The sequence below is a fragment of the Megascapheus bottae genome, chromosome 1 (assembly GCF_031878675.1).
Source record: "Megascapheus bottae isolate mThoBot1 chromosome 1, mThoBot2.hap1, whole genome shotgun sequence".
Taxonomy (NCBI): domain Eukaryota; kingdom Metazoa; phylum Chordata; class Mammalia; order Rodentia; family Geomyidae; genus Megascapheus; species Megascapheus bottae.
In genome coordinates, this window is record NC_143509.1 from 34,566,567 (window position 1) to 34,591,321 (window position 24,755).

Sequence of the window (24,755 nt, forward strand, 5' to 3'; positions counted from 1 at the left end):
AGATATACTTTAATATTATTCATAAAGTCTCAAGAAAGACTTTGTCTATGGTTAAAGAAAGTTCCACAATAATATTCCAGGAATTTGTCATTCTTTTTTCCCTTATTGATGTAGCAGTCTTTGTTCTTCAATAATACTTTGGTGCAATTATGTTTGCATTAGTTTCCTCTGAGTAGCATATCTTTATTCAAAGTCAATATTTGCCTTTATAATCTTATTAAACATTAATTTTTCTGAGTTCTTGTGTTTGCCAAATAATTTTCCCAATGACTTTGTATGTTATATATTCTTTCTATTCTTTTTCCTCATTTTATGATAGATTAAAGCTTCTCCCTTTTGCTTCTCCATCCCTTCTCCATATTCTAAGAGTATAGCAGGTCTGTTAAATATTCGGAAATATTAAAACCAGCATAGTGCAAATTCCATGGGGAAATGAAACAAGCATTTTTGTCCATCAATGATGTGAAAAGGGATTGATATTAATGCATAAATTAATAATTGGTCAGTGTTTGTTCAGTATATAATGCATTTAGAAAAAAATCTTAAATCTAAACATTTAATATTTTAATATTAATATTTTAATATTTAATAATGTAACCATTATTTACATTGTAATATTTTAAATAGTTTTATGTAATGAAATAGATGATATGGGCTACTTGATGTTGATTCACATCTGTAATCTTAGCTACTTAGGTGGCTGAGATATGAGGATTTTGAACTAAAGCTACTCTGGGCAGGAAGTGTAGGAGAACCATCTCTATTTAAACAAAAGCCTGTTTTGTGGTTCAGGTGGTAGACTACCAGTCTTAAGCAAAAGAGCAATGCAAGAATGAGCTCCAGTATTGAAACACACACACACACCACCACCACCACCACCACCACCACCACCACCAGTACCATCACTACACAATATTACACCAGAAGACCAGAATATATACTATATACTATGTTTTAATACTGAATAAGTTAGTACTTATACCAACTCAACACAATGCAAGACTTGAGAGCTTATTTCATTAAGAATTTAACTGCAGGGGCTGGGAGTTTGGCCTAGTGGTTAAAGTGCTTGCCTAGCATGCATGAAGACCCGGGTTCGATTCCTCGGTACCACATACATAGAAAAAAGTCGGAAGTGGTGCTGAGGCTCAAGTGGTAGAGCTCTAGCCTTGAGAAAGTCCAAGGACAGTGCTCAGGCCCTGAGCTCAAGCCCAGGACTGGCAAAAAAAAAAAAAAAGAATTTAATTGCAGCTGGATGCCGGTGGCTAATGTCTGTAATCATAGCAACTCGGGAGGCTTTGATCTGAGGATCGTGGTTCAAAGCCAGCCTGAGCAGGAAAGTCAGTGAGACTCTTCAATTAACCAACTGAAAACGGAAGTGGCACTGTTGCTCGACATGGTAGAGCACTAGCTTTGAGCTGAAAAGCTCCGCACACATCCCAGAGTTCAAGCCCCATAACTGACGAAAAGAAAAAAAAAAGAATTCAGTTTTAGTGAGGAATAAAGAAAACTGATGCTGCACTTTTAAAGCAGTCTTTAGAGGTTAGGGAACAACAAAGACATCATAGAGCCATAGGTGATCCCACTTTTGTAGCTTATAATATGGTAGAGAATCCTAGACATAGGACAGTGAAAGGTAGAGAGAAATGTGCCGCTGTACATTCTGAATTTTTTCTCAAATTCAGTGAAAAATAGTTTAACATAAGGACTTGAAAGAGCATGTTATTTGCCTTGTAGTGAGTGTCTCCGTCCTCCCTGAGGACAAAAAAAGATGAGATATGGACAATCTAATTGCTATTAATAATGTAAAGGAAGATGGACAGAGATGGATCAGGCCTGTAATCCTAGCTACTCAGGAGGATGAGATATGAGGATCATTATTCAAAGGCATCCTGGGTAAGAATGTTCATGAGCGTCTTATCTCTGATAAACTTATAAAATAAAACAAAAGCAAGAAGTGGAAATGGCTCAAATAGTAGAATGCTAGCCTTTAGCTAAAGAAGTTCAAGGACAGCATCTAGTCCCTAAGTTCAAACCCCAGGACTAGCACCAAAACAAAACAAATTAAAAGAAAACAAAACGAAGAAGAAGAGGAGGGGAGTGGAAGGAGTAGGAGGAGAAGAGGGAGAAGAGAAAAGAAAAGAAAAGAAAAATGTAAAGGAAGAGAAAGAAAAACAAAACAACAGTATTCTAGCCATTCAAAGCTGGAGATGGTTAAATGTAGGTAAGAATTCATTGGAGAACTCTAGGACCCGATAACACATACTTTCAGGAGAGTATTTGTCAAATTAGAACAGAGACTCAGACAGAGGTTAGAGCTTGAAGACTCTGGACTCTATCCCTTTCCTACATGAAAAAAAAATAAACAAAATATAGTATACACATATACAAAGAAACTTTTGGCTCTTCCTTTCAAATATTCTCATCATTTCAGCACTCAGAGGCACAGGTGATCTCTGAGAAGATACACAATAACAAAGCAGAGAAGAAAGATACTACTCTCCCATTTTAACTCCTTAGTTCCCAATGGTAGATAGCCATTTTACTTTTTAGTCACTTGACTCGGTGAAGTCCTGTACAGTAACTTAAGAATTTCTCGGCCTTTTGGCTAAGATTAAGTGTAGTATCTGTTCTTATCAGTTTAATATCTGAAACATCCTCTATCTGAGGACAATATATTAAATGGATTTTTGGAATTAGGAGTTGGAATAAAATAAATTTAAAAAAAGAATTTATCGAGAAGGCTGGGTAGGAGTGGGTGAGGGGAAAAAGCATTATGAAATATCAATAATGGGAAGTGAAGAGAAAAGGGGACTTTATGTCTATATTATTTGAGTTGTGTTTGTTCATTATAGTTGTTATGTGTTATGTGATGAAATATCTTCAAAGATAACATAATTTGAATAATATGTAGATTCATACAGAGAATCATTTAAAGGCATACTGATTATATTCCCAGATTAAGAAACTAGTTGCCAAAATATAAAACCCACGTAATAGATTCATAAGAACCAGCTACTAGGAATTATGTAGACTAAATAATAAAAAATCATTCATAGGTTTAGTTACATTTGATTAGATCAGAAGAATAAAGATCATTTTAGTGTGTGGCATGTGTGGCAATGAGTGTGTATTGTGTATAGTTTGTGGTGTATGCATGTGTGTCAATCAATTTTCACTTCCTTAAATTGCTATTAGGAAACTGATCTCAGTATTTGTAGTTGCAAATCTGATATATATATATATATATATATATATATCAGATATCGGATCTGCTGTCCATGACAGTAAATGGTGAGAGTTGAACTAGAGAGGTAACGAACACAGCAGAAGGCTAAGCCAATAAAAGCTGCTTTTAAAGCATTCTTTTGGTAATGTGAAATTTGCATAGTGCCATATTATATGCATCAAAACAGAAGTCTGGCTTCACATACCTATTAATTTATGGGATATACCATTTAATCAGGCCTTATCATTACAGAAGTAGTATTTAATCTGTTCCAGGAATCTCAAGGTCCTCAGTTCTCTGATTTTCTTTAAATTGTTGACAGAGTGACATTTGTTCCTCCTCACACATCTCCATCCAGGATCAGCTGGATATCCCCAAGTATATTATTTTTCCATGCTTCTTCCCTAACTAAAGCATAGTTATCATCCTTTGGGGTAAGAAACAGCATTGGAACTCTGGTCTAGATGGTTTCATCCAGTTGGGAATCTACTCACCTGTTATAAAACACAATTGCCTAGTACAATGGAGGGTGTGTTTAGAAGATAGAATGTGACAGGCACATGGTAAACTATATCATGCTGAATAAAACAGATTCAAGGTGTGGAGTGGTGGCTCGTGACTAGCTACTCAGGAGGCTGAGATCTGAGGATCACAGTTAAAGGCAGCCTGGGCACTAAAGACCCTGAGACTTCAATTAACCAGTAGAAAACCAGAAGTGATGCTGTGGTTCAAGGAGTAGGGCAGTATCCATGGGACAGCACCCAGGCCCAGAGTCCAAGCCCCACAACCAAAAATAAATAAATACATATATACATTAATAAATAAATGAAATTAGATTGGATAATTCTACATGGATTACAGACTAAACAGTGAGTACATTGATGAATAAGTAAAATGAAAATTACAGAATTATGTAGCAAATATAATAATGTAACCATAAGGTATTTAAAATTGGAGGAGCCAGTGAGACTAAGAATGTTTTTGGACACAGGAATTCATTTGTCCCTAATAGCTTTATATTATGGGAAATGGTGAGATGAAAGAGAGAAAATATGCTGTATTCTAATAAAACAATAATTGTGTTTTACAATAGAAAGAACATTATTTTTCCTAATGCTAAAGGTAATATACTAAAAAGTTATACAGAATGAAGTAATATCCACCAACCATCTTATTATCTTAGAATATTTTCATCTTATTTTTATTTTTTCATATCATTTATCAAGACATAATATGTATGCATTCTTGACATACACATTAGATTTTGCCACATTTTATACATAGAGCAATTTTCAAACCATATGCATATATGTATGCATATATGTGCATACATATATTTATATATGACCCATTTAACTAAAATATTACCTAATATCCAATTATACGAGTGTCATATAACTTATTTAGCTTATCCTTTACTAAACAACATTTAGAGTCTCTCTATAAATATTCCTAAGTATAAATCCTTTTTGGCTGAATTCCTGGAATCAAATTTTAGTTTCAAAGATTTTAATTATTTGTTTAATTTTTTTCTTTGTGTTATAAATTGCCATAAAGTGTTATCAGCATTCCAGACACACATTATTTTTTGTTTGGGTAGGCCAAAATAATGCTGACAAAATTGGCATGTTAATTGACTATTTTACAACTGTAAACTATGTTTTAAATTTCTTTTCCACATAGTTTCCAAAGGCATTTCAGAATATAAATATAATAGCAAAATAGTACAGTAGATTATGTACAGTAGTAAGGTGAATTTCTGTCTTTATTGGATACCTGTTATATACCAGCAAGTAAAACTCTAATAAAATAAAAGAAAAATCTCTAGATATTTACCTATCTTCAGTGTCTATTATTTTGGCAGAGATAACATATTACCTCATTATCTAGCTTGGTATATTAGTATGAGTTATGTTTTGCTGTGAAATCAACTTTAAAGTAAGCTGATAAGTATAAAATACTGTTTTCTTAGCTGGGAATTTGCTCCTCCAAGCTTAGGAAATCTTATAAATTATCTTGTATAATATGCAAATGAATCAGTCCATGTTTGGAAATGCAGTGAACAACAGAGTTTCAGATGTAAGTATAGTTGAATAATTAATCAATATAGTTAATGGAAAAGGACTTTCAAATCTAGTTTGCATTCTGTTCTTCATTAAAATACAGTTGTAAATGTCATCACAATCTTCTTCCTCTTGCCCTTTGTTTTTGTCTTTTTTGGGAGCTATATAATATATTTTGTCCTCATATATGAATTAATCGTTCATTCTGTAATAACAATGTATCTCACCAATATCACTTGTGATTAGATTACCTGCCCTTAGCGACATAACCTAAAGGAAAACAAATAGACTTTAAGCATAATCTAATTTCCTTCTTCATCAATAGCCTGTGATCCATTATCTCCTTCACTCTTTTGTCAGATATCTTCAACTCATATTCTTAGTAGCTCTAACTTAACCATTACAGGTGCATAAAAGGATTTTTCTGTGATTATACTCTGGTATTCCTATTCTAGATCACATGAAAAGCATCCAGATCATCAAGAGCTGACATCTCTACAACACTGTCTTTGTATATAGCATGGTTTTGTGGTCTTTCCTGTACAATATCTACCAGATAAAAGAAAGTTGACCTCTCTTCAAGCATTCTAGAAACAAAATATGCACTTTGCTTTTCACATGTTTTTCGCCCTCTGCCCATAGAATGACCGAATAATGTAAATTGTTGTGCCGATTGATTCCCTTCTGCAAACAAAGCCTTATTGTTTATTTGCTTAGAGTATTATCATTTTTCCTGTGCTCAAAACCTCATTTCTTCACTCCTTCCTTCACATACCCACTAGTAATATTTTCTTCTTCACATTCAGGAACTACCATGCTTCTATTACCAAGAACTGTACAATTGACAAAATTTCCTGATCAAGAAAAATGACACCTAAGCCATATGAGTGATTGTTGTCCTTAATGTACTATGTTATCTCTCATTTCTTTTGCTGTTCCTTGGTTATCTCATATTGTTACAGTATCTCACTTTGTTATCTGATATATTGGATATATTTGTATTTGCTTATTTGAAATTGGATAGGGAAGGGGGGAAAATAAGATGAGAGATGGGGGGGAGGGAAATAGGGACCAAGACATGAGAAAGGGTATCAATGTATGCGAAGTAATGCATCTTCTATCTGGTGAATATAATGCAACCCTTCTATTAATTACAATAAAAAATATATGAAAAAAGAAAAATGACACCTCCATATTCCCTCTATTCTTAAATGCAGGAGGCAAACTGTTTTATAGAAACCCACAAATTGCATGCAGGGTTAGGCACAGATCTATAAAACCTGTTTTAAATTATTACTTTGTCTCATGCCTGACTCAAAGGACTCTGCTTTCCCTCTTCTTTTCTTTAAATGAAAGGCTTTGCAGTTGTCACTAGAGAGTTATCAACAGATAGTGATAGTGTTAATGAATGCACCATATTTTCTTTTTATTTTTTTTGTGGGTCATGGAGCTGTCCCTGAGCTCTTCAGCTCAAGGCTATCACCCCACCCTGAGCCAAGCCCCATTTCTTGTTTTCTAGAGGTTAATTGGAGATAAGACTCTCAGGCCCTTTTGTGCCCCGGTTGGCTTTGATCCTTGATCCTCATGTCTCAGCATCCTGAGTAGCTAGGATTACAAGCATGAGCCACCGCACCTGGCAATGAATGCATTATATTTTCTATTCCTCTTTGCCTTATTAATATTTTTATCTCTACCTTTTCCATCCTTCATTTTTTTCAGTGTCAGAGGGAACAAGCAGGGAGTTTAGGAATAAATGAATATAGCAATAAAGCAATCACTGAATTTGGGGAGAATATAAATATAAAAATGACATCATTGCATTTATGCAGATGATAACTGTGAAAATTTAATATTAATAGGAGGGATAGCTTCTACAGAAATGAATTTGTTATTTTTCTATTGATCTCCCCAAATAAGAAATGAGCACTCTTAAAATATTTATGCACAAAAGTGCCTATGATTTATTTCATGGTGCTTAGGATTTATTTGATGGCTCTGAAGCTTGGACAAAGCAGAGGTTTTCCTCAGGTATGCTCATTGTAATAGGAAATGACACAAATTCTCTCCGAATAGAGAATTCTTCCTAATGGTTTGCTTTCCTCCTACTCAGAGGTCAAGGTTAAAGGAATCTCTCCTCTCCCACCTTCCCCCATGCAACCCTGTCTTTTCTCTGTCTGTCTCTCATATACACACATAATACAAACACACAAACACACAAACACATTTATACTTGTCCACTCATATACAAATAACTTTATCCATTTAATTATGTATTTAGATTGTGATACATGTCAGGGCAAACATATTTTCTTTTTAAAAATATTTTCCATTAAATTTACTTGAAATAAAATATCAAGACAGACACAGAATATTTAGGCTCAGATTAGGAACATTTTGTCATTTGATTTTTTTTTTATTTCCTATAATTTAAGTGATGATGTATGGAAAATGAACTATTTGACTTAGATCAAGGTCAGAATCTGTATGTACTAATTGGCTGCCTATGTTACAATCAGAGATCCAGCTTTTCTAGTAGTTTTTTGTGTATAGGCTATAATATGATTTTTTAATCTATTCACTTTTAATAGCATTCATTCAAAGGTATATCAGTTTCCTCTTCCCCTTAATCTCTTTCTCATTCATCCCTCTCTTCCTCCTCCTCCTCCTCCTCTCTCTCTCTCTCTCTCTCTCTCTCTCTCTCTCTCTCTCTCTCTCTCTCTCTCTCTCTCTCTCTCTCTCTCTCTCACACCTCCCCTCCCTCCCTGCTGGCATATTACCTGAGCTTTATGTGCTCAGGGATAGTACTCTACTACTTAAGCACAGATCTGTTTCTACTGTTTGTTGGTAAATTGAAGATAAGTGTCTCAAGAACTTTCCTGCCTACCTTCAAACTACGATTCTCAGATTTCAACCTTCTGAGTAGCAGGCATAAGCTGTAATCATCTGGCTGGATCTTTCTTTTTTGTTCTTCCTTAATATCAATGAAATTAAGATTGAAATAACAGACATGTCCTTTGGACACTTGTAATTTGAAAATCACAATCCAGCTGGTGGATATCGGGGGCAAGATTGACTAAAGTATATTATATACATTTGTGTAAATGTCACAGTGAAATCCAGCCTTGTATAGCTACTCAAAATTTTCATTTTAAGGACTGGAAATATAACTTAATGACAGATTAGGGTTTGCGTAGGCCTTAGATTCAATCACCAACAAACATAGAAAACTTATCAATGTTCATTATTGCCTTTATTCCATTAATTAGTAAGACTTGGATCATACTTTTAATGTACAAATAATAAATTTATTAAAAGTTAGAATTTGAAACTGTACTTTAAGCACTCTATAGATGGCTAAATGGTAGAGTATCAGGAGTGAGCAAAAAAGCTAAACAAGAGCTTGATGCCTTGAGCTCAAGCACTAGTACCGCCACACATAAAAAAGAGACAGAAAGAAATTATATTCTCTTTAATAAGTATTCCAAGCATTTTGGTAGAGATCCTTAATCACTTTCTTCAATTTATTCAATTTGTGGCAGCAAACTGTAGTGAATTCCCCAAGCAAAAATACACTTTCCAAATTTCACAAAAGATTGTTCTTATTTGGAGTGAAAATATAATATTGAAATTCCCTTCCCTTTCATTATAACTGGAGAAAATATATTAAATTTTATGTGCCTGATTTGGGAAATCAGGTTCTCTCTTCAATAACTGATTGCGTTGTTATAGTTGGGCCCCTTACAAATGAAGTGTGATTCTATTGCTTAAAAATCGCTTTCCTGTGCGACATGATGTAGTAATGAATTAAATCCAAATGAGCTTTCTCTCCATAATGTCATAATATGTAACTTGTCCCTTGTGGAACTTTTTTTTATTACCTCATATAAGGCATGATAGCATCTTCCTCTTATGACTCACATCTCACAGGGTACACAGCTTTCAGTATTCGAAATAAAGAAACTGTGACTTGATATCAAATTACCTTTTCATAAATTCTCTAAATCACAAAGAGCACCTTAACATGTCCCCAAATATGCAAATCAAATTCTAGGAGACAAAGAAACAAAGGAAGCCTTTCCAGTTCTATAGAGAACATTGATATTTGTGATAGAACAATGAAACTGAACAATTTTCTTTGAACAGAATTGTGTGCAGGTGGTTCTTGCTTTTAATAAAGATAAAATGAGTGTGGGTGTTTTTTTTCCTCTCCATTTCTTCACTAGTTTCACAATATTAACTCCATTCTTCAGGGAACAACTTGTAAGATCAGCTTGTACCAATATTGTAGTTCAAGCTACTACATACATTTAAAAGCTCTAATTTATTAGAGGTTTTTTTTTGTAATTCAATAAAGCATTAGATATTCCCTTAAAGTTACCTCAAATATTTTGGGTAGTGTATTTGAATTTGTTGCTTTTTTTTAAATGTGTTTTCTTTTTAGAAGAACAAACAACCCAAAGTAGACCTATATTTATTTTGTTTCAGTATGCTAGTCAAGATTAATTAAACCTACTCCCTATAGGCTGTTACTTCCATTGATTTCCCAAGTTGTCCCCACCAACTCTTAACCCTACCCCATTCACACCCCTGCTATATCCCCACTCCTATCACTTTGGAAAGACTCTTTTAGATTTCATGCATCCTATTTTAGCTCACTCTTACTGTCCTTACTCAACTTGCTGTGCGTTATAACATACATTGCAGATCTAAGACTTCCTTTCACCATTCAAGTATTTATTTTGTGCAGATACTTAGGCTTGAACTCAGGGCTTCAAGCCACTCAGATTGCTTAATCAGCTGGCACGTTTCCATCTGAACCACCTTTCAACTAGTGCTTGGTGAGTAAATGGAAATGAAGGCTCAAAGGATTTTTTGAGGAAGTTGGTTTCAAACTGTGACCTTCCACAATCATCTCATCCTCCTGAAAAGTTAAGATTGCAAGTGTGAAGCAATAGTGCACCTTTTTTAATTTAAGGAGAAAAATTAAACTCCTGTATGACATGATTATCTTTGTTATTTTAAAGTCTATATCAATCAAATAACTAAAATTGTTTTAAAAGATAAGCAAATGACTTACCTATACAGACAAGTGTTAAGGGATACCAATGTTCAAGAAGTATACCTACTACCTGACTGTAACACCTCTATTTATCACCCTCAAAATAAAATACCATAAAAAATCCCTTACTGAAACAAAAAAAGAGTAGACATTTCTTAAATTGAAAACTATACCACTTTCACAGAAAGAAGACACCACCACAACCTTCTAATCTAATTTTTATTGTTCTTAATCAAATTAATATTTCTTGGAAATAATACCTTATAATCTACCCTTACAGTTCTTATTCAAAATCCTTCTTTTGTTGATGTTAACAATTATTTATGAAAACAAAACAAAGGGAGGCCTGAGACATGACCCAAGAACTATATACAATTTATGTCCATTTCTTCCCTCCCTCCCTCCTTCCCTCTCTCCCTCCCTCCCTCTCTCTGTCTCTCCCTCCCTCCCTCCCTTCTTTCCTTCCTTCCCTCCTTCCTTTTTGCCAGTCCTGGAGTTTTGACTCAGGGCTTATACACTGCCCCTGAGCTTCTTTTGCTCAAGGGTAGCACTCTGTCTCTTGAGCCATAGTGCCATGGCCTTTTCTGTTTATGTGGTACTGAGGTAAACAAACCCAGGGCTTCATGCATGCTAGGCAAGCACACTATCACTCAGGCACATGTCCTGCCCATTTCTGATATGTAAGTTTGCGTTGTCCATAGCATGCCAATGGGACCATATCTGTTTAAACAAAATACAATGTGAAATTACACAGTCCCAGTATGTCATGGAATTACAAGCCTCAATACTGGAGCACTAACTAAGTACCTTATGTTCTTGTGATCAAGGTTGGTCTTCTACCACTTGATCTATGCCATTACTTCTGAATTTTTGCTGGTTACTTGAACAAAGTGCTCTGTGGATATGTTTGCTTGGACTAGCTTTGAGCCTTGTTCTTCAGATCTCAGAATCCTGATTGGCTCTAGAGTTATAATCATGAGGCACCACCGCGGATTCTTTTACTTTCTTTGAGATATTGAAAAACTACTTAAGGCTTATGATACTCCAGAGATGTATGGCCACTTGGTGGCCAATAAGTTCAGCAAGACAAATTATTGGAACTAAATAGACACTGTAAGATATGGCCCAAAATCTAAGCCTTTAGCCACAGATGGAGTATTACAAATATAATACATTGAGATTTAGAGAACCCAAGAATGAAAAATTATACCTCAAATTTGAAAAGACAAATTTTTAAGAATTTTTAATGACTTTTTTGTTGTTGTTTGTCATGGGGTTTGAACTCAGGGCCTGGGCGCTGTCCTTGCACTCTTTAGCTCAAGGATAGTGCTGTATCACTTTGAGCCACACTGTCACTTCTGGTTTTAGTGGTTAATTTGAGATAGGAGACTCACAAACTTTCATGCCAAGGCTAGCTTAGCTAGGATTCCAGATTCTAACTATGAGCCACAGACTCCCAAATCAATGAAACTCTGTTTATTTTGTTGTTACTGTTGTTGGTGTTGGTGGTTGTAGGCCTTGAACTCTGGGCCTGGGCACTGTACCTGAGCTCTTCAGCTCAAAGCTAGTGCTCTACTACTTTGAGCCACAGCACCACTTCCTAAATTTTACTTATTATCTTTAAATAGTTATAAAAAAGAAATTGCAATTCAACAAAGCCATGTATAAATATAATGTATTTGGGAATTATATACAGATTATTTTTCATTAATAAGAAGGTTTAGACTAATCACAATATATAATTCAAAGAAAATGTTTCTATGATAATAAATATATACTGGCTATAGCAATTCTTTGTAATCAATACACATTAGGAAAAAAACTGCCATTGTTTTGCTTTCTCTGCATCCTTTTCTAATTTCTTATAATGAAATTAATTTTAAAAGTATATTTTAAAGCACCCATAATCTTGGTTGCAGATGAAAAATAAAATATTTAATGAGAAATAAAAATGTTACAGTGTCATTAGCTAAAAAAATTCTACTTATACAAAATTTGCCATATGGGAATTACATTTCAGATACTTAGGTTTTTCATTAGTTCTTGAACTTTACTCTGACTTTGAAATACAGAGCGCTTAAGCTCTTGAGGATAGCACTTATGTGATCTATTTTGGTCCTTAGAAACTGACGAAAACATATAAACTTATTGCATTCAAATTGTTATACTTGTGATTTTCTTTTTCCAATCAATCTCCATCACACATTTTCAAAAAGGTTAAGTATAGTTTCTTGACATACTAGCACCCAAATCTCTCCAAGGCACATGGCAGTTAGCATATATATAAACTTGGCTTCATTTTAAGTTTCTAAAATAAAAAAACCCTCTAATACAACATATTTTACAAGTTATACGTAAAACACTGTAATAACTTTCAACTAACAAATAATAGGCTTGTTTTAATCAAAACCATGGTACCAAATCCACAAGAATGTTAGGCTGAAAGTGAGTGCTTTAAAGCAACCAATTTAAGTTTCTTTTCTATTCTGGTGAAAGAAAAAAAAAATGACCTGCATAGAAGGTATTTTATTAAGCATATATCCTGGATTGTGACACTCAAGATCTTGAGATAAAGAAAAGGTAGTGAATGGTGGTACTACTTGGGAAAGACTGTTGTTTATTTTCTTTTATGAAGTCAAATTTAAAAATTCCCATATTCTGAACAACTCCAAATGCCCCAAACCTCTATCGAGGCTATAATCAGCCCACAGTTCTAAAATTTATTACTAATGATGGCTTTGTTTATAAAACATAAAAGCAAATTTTAAAAAAAGGAATCATTACTTTGTAATCACCAAATGATGTGCTTTCATGAGCTCAGCAGGTAGGAGATGGTAAACATAACACAAGTTGTGCGCAAGCCAGTTAACCCTAGGTAACATGGGGTCCTTACATGAGAAAAACCACTTACTCTGTTGTCACTTCTACTCAATGCTTTATAATATCTGAATCAAAGTTTCTAATGCATTTTTTAAAATGCAACTTATAAAAATCTGCAATAGGGTTCTGGATCAGTGAGCACTGTCAGGATGGATTACAGTTCTGCACAGTCTCTGTTGAAACAATATCATGATTCATCGAGAATGGCATCCAGTTCCCATTTATCTTCTGTGATTGCCTCTGTGAAGATATTGATTCTTCCTGTGGCTTCTGAGACTCAAAACTATAGCTCAGGTATAGGGCTATAATCAGTTTTGTAAAATATAGTCTTAATATATGCCAATTTTTAACTCTTCATCTCATATTTGCTAGTCAATATCTGGTGAGAAAATTAAATTTTGCCTATTAGGGGCCTTAAGAATTTTTTTTACAATTGAAATAAAGACATCTGTTTTAGAATGACATGTTACTTTATCATGGACCACATATAAAATAGTGGTTCCATATAATTACTCAGCTAGTACCATTATAGCCCTCTTAGTTTATCTTAACTCTACCCTTTGCTGTACATACAGTGGCAACACTAAGTAGACATTCTCATGAGGTGATATATGACCACATATGTATTTTTTATCATAAAAGCAAATGTGTATAGCATTAGCAAGATTAACTCATATTCTCAAATCTAATTTTGTCATCATCCAGTGGATGTTACTGAGTATGTGTTTATAGTGCTAGAAATCATGGAGTACAGGAAATTAACAACAATGAAACAAACCTCATAAATTATGCTTCTTGGTTTTAAAAACTCAGAAGTGATGAGAAAGTGATGGTAGGAAAGTCTGATGACACTTCAGAGTTAGGTGTGATATTATCAAAAAATATGATGTTATGAAGACACTTAATTCAGAAGTATCCATCAGGTCTGCAAGAGGAGAAATTTTTTTTAAAGATAAAAATTTGGTTCTGAAGAAATTTTGCAGCCAGGAAAAGTGAAGGAGAACTCTATATACAGTGAATAAAGATGATAAATTTTTATTTATTTGAAACTTGCCTTTGATTCTTTGTAGACTTTAGGATATGTAGAGGCAAAGTGATGGAGATAGAGGAGGAAGGCTCAGGAAGAGGAAAAGACAGAAGGGAAGTGGGAGGAAGTGGAAAAAGAAGGAAGACGAATAGACATAGGTCAAATTAGATTGTGAAAAGCTTTGACTGCTGTCTTAAATACATTTAGGTAGTTTACTTTTAACCTGAAGACCGCCTTATAAAGCAATAGATATCAATCTCACTGAGATTATATGAGGAAAAACTTCACCACTCTGAAAAAGTAAGGAAGGAGCTGTTGCAATGATTCAAGTTATTTCTTCCAACATTAATGATGGATGAATCAGAGCAAAGTTCAAGGAGACTGAAGCAAGAAAATTGACTTTGATGTTAGTTTAGAGATGAAATTAGTAGACTTTGTGGCTAATTCAGTAAAGGAAGAGGGAAGGATCATGATTTCTCCAGATTATTCTACATTGTGCTGATCTAACAAAGATGATCTAGTCAAGTAAAACTTGTTTTGCAGCCTTTTCCAGATAGTGATTTAACAGCCGTTTCTTGAGTTACTGTTTTAAGCAAAGACCAGTATCATGTATGATGTTGTAATTAAATCTGTTTTGTGCACTGTTTTTCAGACATTAAAAACCCAAACAGAAATCTATTTAAGCAAATCCTCTAAAAGGTATGGATTTCTAAACAGTGTTTGCAGAGTATATGGCCTTCTCTGTGGATTCATTTGGAACCTGTTTTTTAAAGCCAAGAGCTTAATCTCATCAGAGAGACTGTATGTTGCTCCACTAACCTAGTGTTCATGCAGTTCTCACTGAAATGACAAGAGTGAAGGCCATTAATGCTTGAAATCGATCAGAGATAATGAAACTGTATTGGCCCAAGTATTAATCAATTTTAATAATTGTCTGTTACAATGGGCTTGCAATAAAAGGCTGTTAGTTTCAATTCAGTCCACTTAAGCTATGTCCACAGCATTGTCACACAATTAGTTGAAATGTATTTCCAGTTTCAACATTTTAACACCTATGATACATTGTTTAACTATTCTTTTTCCAAATTTCATAGATATCCTGAGTTGACTACTTGGGTGTTCCAATGGTTTAAACAAGCTTGTGTTTTGCTACTGTATAGATATAAAATCCAAAAGTTTGTCTTCAAGTAGAACAAAACAAATTGGAGGATATTAAATATCAATTGCCCAGTATATAATGTCTTGAATCCTGTTCTTCAAAAATATATGTCAATTAATTGAATGTATCCTTGATAAAACCATAAACAGCCCTCTTCTTGTTTCTCTTACAATCTTTTTATTTTCCTTTCCTTTCTTTGTTTGCCTTTTCTTTTAACACCATTTTGATCATTGAGCCCATGTAAGCCTCATACTTACAAGACAAGTGATTTGCTGTCTGAACTATGCCCCAAGATAGTTCCATACCTCCCCTTTACTTTTTAAGAAAGTCTTTTTGAAACGATAGTTTTAGATAATTCTAATTTTCCCTGAGCTGGCTTTGAACTTGCAATTCCTCCTGTCTTTCCCTCTAGAGTAGCTGGGATTACAGTTATGGGCCATTATATCCCACATTTCCTATTACTCTTAAAATGGTAAGACATCCATTCTTATATAAGTAGAAAAAGTAACCCTTAGTTTAGATTAATATTTTATTTGATATTGTCTGAGGATGAGTAATAAGACTGAATACGTGCACATCACAGTGCTAAAGTGATTTATACAACTACACTGATTCAAAGATTATTGGAATGAGTGTGTGCATAATTCACTTCTCAGGCTTAACATGAGTCTTTAACACCTTTCTGAGTACATACTCAAGCTTACTTTCCTATTATCCTGATGGTTAAACTGATCTGCAAAATAGAGGGTAAAATGTTTCACCAAAGCAAGAGGCAAATTTACAGATGAGGAGGAAAGCAAAAGTGGATTTGGGTGAGTTGTTTTTGTTAGAAAGGCAACACTTTCATTAATGGGCTCTGTGATTTAGACATAGATGAAGAATGTTCCTATTGATTAAGCCTCTGTAATGAAGAGCTGAGGAATGCTTCCTTGGATTAAGTTAAATGGAAATAATGTTGCTGTAATGAAGAGACTCCAGAAAGCTGCAATACCAACCCCCAAAACAAATCAACACTTTTATCACATTAGTTTTGTACAGTTTGAGACCACTACCACATATATTACTGTTTCAGTTAGTAAATTCCTTGTGTAATGGCCCCATTGCCTATTCTACAAAATATTGAGCAAAGGCACAATCAAACTCTTGAATATTTCTGTGCTTTTCCTCTAGCTGCAAGTTTGAATGGCTTCTCAATTTAACTAAAAAGCACTCTTCATTTCTCAAGCTTGGGAGAGACTCTTGAATAGACAGAATAAATTCCTACCACTTTCCACTGGCTTTATGTTTTAGTATGCAATCTACTCTTTCCTTTCTACCTCAATGATGACACAATAGCAGTAATGGAACATAATAGGCATAAAAATCATTGCGTTGTCCTGAACTATATAGTTGATTAAATTTAGCTTTGTATTGTTAGGGGAGTTAAACAATGAGAAAGTAGAAGAGAGCATGCTAATTCCACCTTTACAAAGTATAATCTTTTCTTTTTTTGAATGAACCCCCTGTTTATGCCTAGGTTAGCTTGTGTTCATGATTGTTTCCAGAAAGAAAAAGATGGCCATTCTATACCCTGCTTGATTGCTACTGAGCCATGGCAATCACCAGCAATGAGGAAATGGGATTGGTTGATTTATTCAGTGGCAATATTTGATTGCTTAAATACTGAAGGAGACTCTCAGATTCCAACTAATGTTGAAACCAGCATTGATTCTGGCTTAGGTCTTATTTCTTTTTTATATGTTCCTGAACAATGTGGTGAGACAAAAGTAACAGCATTAAGTACATCCTTCCAAATGCCTTTGAGTAGGTGCAATAAGGCATCAAACATTAAATATCTGCAAAAGTGAGCCTAGAGGACTTCAGGAAGAAAACTGATTACTTATCATTAGACAATGAAAGGAGCTATGAGCATCACTACTAGAAATTATACTGCACTGATAATTTAGGTGATGAGTCAGTGATCGCCTGTTTAATTTGGCATCTTTCCATCTAAGATTTAGAAAGTCTTAGCAAAATCTCCTCCTGTCTACTCCACCTCCTTTCCATTCCATCCCTACCATCAGCCGCCACACATGCATCTTATTTTTTCTAGTTAGAAGAAGTTAATTTGGATATTGACTTAGACTCCTTTGTGCAGCCAGAACTGAATAACATAGAGTGAAAAGATTATGGAAAAAACATTTATTTTAAAATAGTTTTGGAGACGGAGGAGTCCAAGAAATAGGGAGTTGGAATTATTACAGTTGGAATTGTCATAGCCTTCTTGTTGCAATCTTGCATGGCTGAAAATAAAAGCATGGGAGGGGGGAGAGAAGAAAAAGGAGGAGGAAGAGGTAAGGAGGGAGGGAGAGAGGGCGAAAGAGGGAGGAAGGATGACAGGGAAGGAAAGGGTGAGAGACAGAGACAGAGGAGTCATGTTTGTCATCATTTTTTTTGCCTGTCCTGGGCTTGAGCTTAGGGCCTGAGCACTGTCCTTGGGCTTTCTCAAGGCTAGAGCTCTACCACTTGAGCCTCAGCACCACTTCCGGCTTTTTCTATGTATGTGATACTGAGGAATTGAACCCAGGTCTTCGTGCATGCTAGGCATGCACTCTACCATTAGGCCAAACACTCAGCCCATTTGTCATCATTTTTAAGATTCCTACTCCCAGCATTAATCAGGCTGAGCTCAGAATTCTTAAAGCCTAATAACTTCTTACATGCCCTACCTCTATATACTATTTTGCAAACTATGGAAAGATAGGCAGACTATTACAACCATGCATCTAAGAAGTTCATACAAGCCATTGTTCAGTCAGATGACTGTAATTAACAGGAATGTGCTATGCAGCTCAAAGGGCCACAGGAAGACATTGTAAAGTTTTCATAATAAATGAGAAATGATTGAGGTTTAAACATTACATGATACCAATTATATGGTAACACGTTGGTATGGCCATTTTTTTCGTGTTAAATAAAAATATAAAGCAGAAAATTTTCAAAAATATACATGAAGTCTTTAAGAGAGACAAAACCAATTTGCAAAAGGCTGTTATTAGATGAATATACAGAGTTCATGGGTGATCATAAGATTGTAAGACTTTTTCTAAATATATTTTTATTGTAATTAATAAAAGGGTTACATGATATTTGCCAGATAGAAGGTGCATTAATTCACTTACATTGTAAGACTTTTGAACCATGACAATAACTGATGCATTCAAAATATGTGTCAGAGCTTATAAATGGTGATAGACCCAAATCACAATTTCTATAAGGAAACTTCTACCAATAAGTTCATGAGCTCTTTCCTGACCACTTACCTGTCCTCTATCAAGGTTAATTGATTAGTTGAATTTGGTGCTCTGAAATTATTATCATATGGAACATGTAAGTATTTTGTCATTGATTTTCTTCTACTTAATTGTATCTTAAGAGCAAGGCCTGCATATTGCCCGATATTTGCTTTTTTATATTTACATGTATTATTTTTCCCATACAAGCAGAAGTTTTTCCCTTCAAGGAAGGTAAAAAGAACATAGAGTAACTTTTATGATCTTTCTAATTCTGTGTGCAGTCTTCTGTATTCTACATCTCTCACCTTTACTGTTTGTAATTTTATATTTAAGAGTACTACCTAATGCAGTTTCACTTGACTTAATATGTACTTATGTGCAGGGGTCATTGCCACATTCAGCCAGGCTACTAATGGGATTTGAGTAGAACAATCATACAATACCAGTTGGTCTCGGCTTTAGATTTAAGTTATAAACATCGGAAGCTGTGAACCAGTGGCTTAGGCATGTTATTCATCATATTCAGGAGTCTGAGATCTGAGTATCTTAAGTCGGAAGCCAGCTTCGGTAGATAAATCTGAGATTCTTACCTTCAAGTAATTGCCTAAAAGCCAGAACATGCTGCAGTGGGCACTTCACTCAGTATTATTAGAAATAATTTATTAATTTCCTTCAGATTCTCACCACATTTTCATTTTACATTTGTCTGCTGTCTCTTGAATAGGAAACTATCCCCAACTCTTTGTGGAACAGGAGAAAGAAAGAGTAGAGAGGAAAAAAGTTGATGTTAGCGACATAGAGTGAGTGTCTAATACCTATAGGCATTAAGTAAATTACTTAAATTGTTACAATTTGTGATAGTCTAAGAATAGCTGAGAAAGATAGCACTGGTGCTCATGCTCCTCCTTCGGCAGGGGGCTGAGATCTGAGGATCACAAATTGAAGCCATCTGGGGCAGAAAAAAACATGAGATTTTGATCCCCAAATAAGTCTGAAAAATATAAAAGCTGATGTGTGGTTCAAGTGCTAGAATGCTGGTTTTGAACCAAAAGGCAGATGAGAAAACAAAGCCCAGAGTACAAATCTCTGTGCTGGCACGCACACACACACACACACACACACACACACACACACACACACACACACACGATTAATAATAAATGAACAATATGGATTTTGTAAGAATAGTGATTATAGTAATTGGAGAAGTGGTTTCTGAGGGCCGGATCCGAGAAAATTTTTATGTGATAGTATTATTTGTTACAGAACATAAAGGCAAATAGAACTTGAACAAAGCTCAGTAGGCATATGTAGAACACATCAAGTTTGTGGGTAACCTGCAGATTTCAAGGATGTGATCAAGGAGCTGATGAGCAGCAGCAAACTTCACAAAGCAGCAATAGTCAAGAGAACTGGTGGTAATGGGAAAGAATTGGGGAAGGTTTATCACCTGTATAATGGAAGAAGTAAATTAAAAAAATCATTGCCCCTCCTTTAAACAAAGGAAGTATGGGGATTTTATTAGGACAGTTCATCTATATCCAAAACAATTTCAGGGTGGACACATCCCTGACCATGTTCAGTTTAGTTCATATTTCAAGATGGCAGGAACACTTTAGAACAAAGGAAGAATGAAAGTTATGGAGAACATTTTGAACAGGCTAACTTTCTCTACAACTTTCATCCTTTCCTTGTTAGATAGCTAGATGATCTGAAAAGGTAGACAAATAAAACAGTAACAAAGAGTGATGTGATGTGATTATAGGTCATTAATTCAAATCTTTATTCTTTTATGTACTATTTTTTTTTGTCTGAAACTAGGACTTAAACTCAGTATTGCTGTTTGCTTTTATTCATTGAATGGTGCTGTATGACCTGAGCCATGCCTCCAACCCCTTTTATGTGTTTTTTTATTAAAGAATTTATTAACATTGATTTTTACATCATATATCAAATAACGTGTTTAACAAACTATTATTCAAGAAGGGAATCTCTATGTATAATCACTGGCACTTAGATTTTAGAACATAATTAAAATTAGGCTGAGAGTTTGTATGTCATAGATACACATTAATCTATAAATTTTGCATCACTTTTTCTTGACAGTGCTGGAGTTTGAACTCAGAAACTCACTCTCTCTTAGCTTGCTTGCTTTCAGATGATATCCCATCACTTGAACCATACCTCCCACCTTGCTTTTTGCTGATATTTTAAACGTAGAGTCTCATAGGCCTTTCTGCATGTTTTCATACTGAGATCTACCTGACCTGAGATTCCTGAGTCTCTAGTATCATAGTCATGAGCCATCAGTACCCAAATTATTTTGTTCATTTGTGCAAAGTAAATTTCATTTATAATTGAACAGTACATAAACAGAAATTGATTTTGTACTAGTGAATAATACAATTTATAAGACATTAAGCTTTATGGAAGAGCAAAACAAACAAACAAAACCATAAGACTATTTTGGAATATAGTTTTGTAATACACTGTATTGTATTTTAAGATATTTTGATTTTAAAGGAAGTGCTTTCTAAAAAAAATAAGTTCAATGTTTATATGCAAGACAAAATAAAAGACTAACTTTAATGGTTTAAAGTTCTCAGCTGTACTAGAAGCATGTTCCTCTAATTTTTCAGCATTTAAAATAAACACAGTAAATACTTCAAGAGGTGAGAACTGATTACTTCAAAAAAAATTACCGGCCCATATGAGTAATATAATTTTCCCAGTTCATTTTTCTTTCTGTCCCTTTTGTGCTTTTATTGGTCAATTTTAAAGCCTGCCAAGGTTTTATCTCTTACATTTTATGCTGTATTTTCAGCATTGCAAGAGAAGATTGGAAAAATGTCCTATTCTATTGTTTTAGTTCATTTGGAATTGAACACCCAGTACTGGGCTATACCAGGGGAAATATAGTTTCAATATAAAAATATAGACATCAATAAATTTCATGAAAAGAAATTGCAAGCAATGACACTCATTTCTTTGCTCTCTATCTCTCTACATATATATATATATATATATAATCTGTTTATTTTATTAAGTATGACTGCAGAGACTTTCATTTGTACAATTAGGGTTATATAGTACCACTAAAAGCCATCCTGAGAATGTCTTCCAATTTTCAGAAGATTGTCAAAGATTCAGTATATTCTTCACTTTGGATTCTTAACAATTTCTACAGATTCATAAGATCCTAGTATATTACAGTTTCAAGAGAGAAATCAAAGTTCATGAAGTCCAAGATTTTTACTTATTTTCTCTGTGCTTACTTTGAAACTTTATTTTTATTTAAAATATATCAGTGAGAGTTAAAAGGAAAGGTTGATTTTGTTCAACAGTAAATGTACTAATTTATTGACTTAAGTAACTATAACCCCTCTTTATATCACCTTTATAATAACAAAAAATAAAAATAATTAACAATGATAAAATACATCCATTGAAAGTATACTATATATATATATATAGATAGATAGATAGATAGATAGATATACAATGTATACGCGCACACACACACACACACACACACATTTGGACTGATAAAGTCAAATCACTGAAAACATACATCACTTCTATAGGTAGAATATTTGTCATGCATGTCTGATGCTGTCTTACCAAATTGCATGTAAGCAATACCCTATTAGTTCTAGACACTATTGCCATATATTATCTAGACATAATTTACCTTAGAACTGAAATTTTATGTGCTTTCACTAATCATTTCCATTTCTTCTACTTGGTAGCCTCTAGTAGCCTACTTTCGGTTCTGCATATTTATAAGTGAGACTATTTTAGACTCCATACTATTTGAGAACTTTATTCCATACTACTCGATTCTCTGTAAAGCTAAGATCATCCATTGTTTGTCATTTGGTCTGTCTTATTTCAATCAACACAATAATTTTGAGAAATAGTAGAAAGCTATATACTTTTATAGGCTAGAAGGAATAGCAGAGATAGTGAATTTTGATGGACATATCCAACAAGAACTCTGTTAAAAATCACATATCTTTTCCTAAGTGTGGAATAGGTGAGCTTACACAGAATGTCATAATACCACAATGTTGAAGGTACTCACTTAAGCTAATCCAATCACTCAAATAAACTAATTTTACTTAAATATGTAAAAGTCCTAAATTCAATTAATGTATATTATATTGCAGAAGACTTTACTTCATATGATTAAGGTATATTTTTGCAAATACTAGAACTCTTTTTTCAAAAATATGTTATTTTATGGGGCTTTACTTTTGGCCTAGTGGTAGAGTGTGCTTGCCTAGCATTCAGGAAGACCCAGGTTTGATTCTTCAGTACCGCATACATAGAAAAAGGCTGAAAGTGGTGCTGAGGCTCAAGTGGCAGAGCTCTAGCCTTGAGAAAGTCCAAGGACAGTGCTCAGGCCCTGAGTTAAAGCCCAAGACTGGCAAAAACTATGTTACTTTGTGTGGATATGAATGAAAATGTGTAACATAGACATTCACTACTTTTTAAGATCTGTTTGTTGATGTACATTTCATTTTTTCCTATTTCTTAACTATTGTCAATGCAAGATACATGGAAATGTAGCTGACTCTTTAAGATACTAATTTTTCTTCCTTTACATATACACCCAGAATTGGTATTGGTGTTTCACATGACACTTGTATTTTACTTTGGGGGAAATTTCTATAATCTTCTCACGATATGTTCATTTACGTTCTCTTCCTTAGCGTTCCCTCTCTTTGTCTCTTCCTCAAGACTTGCTATTTCTGATACTAGCCTTCTCAGTGAGTGTGATGTGGGTCTCTTTATGCCTCACGATGGCATAGACGAATATCTTCCAACTTATGCTTACCATGGTGCTGGAATGTCACGGTCTTAAAACTGTACAGTAAATGTTTCTTTATGTAAGATTGGATGGCTCCAATCTTACTGCTAAAGCAAATAATCTATTTTGTTCAGAAATTAATATCCTGCATGCCTAATATGACTAAACTTTTATGATTACCATCTTCATTAATATTTCTCAAAAACAGATTTCCCCATTGGGAAGAATGAGTTAATTTCACATTAATGTGAAGAATTCTAATAGAGAATCGTCATTACCTGTGAGATTTATTTCAAAATCATTTAACACACTTGCCAAGAAAATTGATAATTCATTGTGTTGGGAAGATGAATGAGAACATATATTTCTTTTTGCAGTAATGGGAGAAAATTCTTTAATTTCTTCAACTAACATTTCTAGGCTCCTCTCAAGAAATAATATGTATCAAATGCATATGCATAGATTTATATAGTATGCAGATATATTCAATACTATTAACCCTAAATAGGATTTTTTGAGCACATGTTAATTTTAATAAAAATGTAAATCAAAGTGATTAAAATTGCTAATGAAAATATCAATTAAAAAAGATATTGGGGGGCTGGAAATGTGGCTCCGTGGTAGAATGTTTGCCTATTACGCTGAAATCTCAGGAGTTGATTCCTCAGTAACACATAAATAGAAAAAAGCTGGAACTAGTGCTGTGGCTCAAGTGGTCGAGTGCTATCCCTGAGCAAAAGAAAAAAAAAGGTAATGGGCTTAAATTTAGTGGGTAAAGAATGCCCAGAAAATGGAAAAATATATCTCAGATTAAGGCAAGAATTTTGTAATTCTTGTGAGCTGGAGGACAGAATGAGACAATGACACAAAGAGGTGACTTTATTAATTGAGAAAATAAATGTATTTTTAGGTAATAAATACTGGAAAATTTGCCAGTTGGTCCAATGGCATAATCTTAGAAACTAGAGTGAGCACTACTACCAGAAAGAAATGTTAGAGTAAGTCCTAGGAAGCTTAAGGACAAAGGGCCAGAACAATTGTAGAACAAGAACAAGAGGATGAATAAAAACTGCTTCTACATCTCAAGTTTAAGAATTATAGATAGAACTAACCAGACTACTGGACACAAGCAAGGTAGCTATAAACTACATCCTGTGTAACCGTTGTGAACAACCTTTTCAGGATAAAAAGAATGAAGATAAGATGAGGAAGGAAATCAGAATATCCTAGGGTTTCTGAAGGAGCCAGAA

At 34.3% G+C, this 24,755-nt stretch overlaps 1 protein-coding gene and 1 pseudogene across 1 annotated transcript in view; both read left to right on the forward strand.

Annotated features, from left to right (window-relative positions):
* Positions 1-24,755, forward strand: part of Naaladl2 (N-acetylated alpha-linked acidic dipeptidase like 2) — an 855,862-nt gene that overhangs the window by 203,672 nt on the left and 627,435 nt on the right. The gene's annotated exons all lie outside the window — the stretch shown is intronic.
* On the forward strand, positions 2,589-2,714 carry LOC150068939 (U2 spliceosomal RNA; annotated as a pseudogene).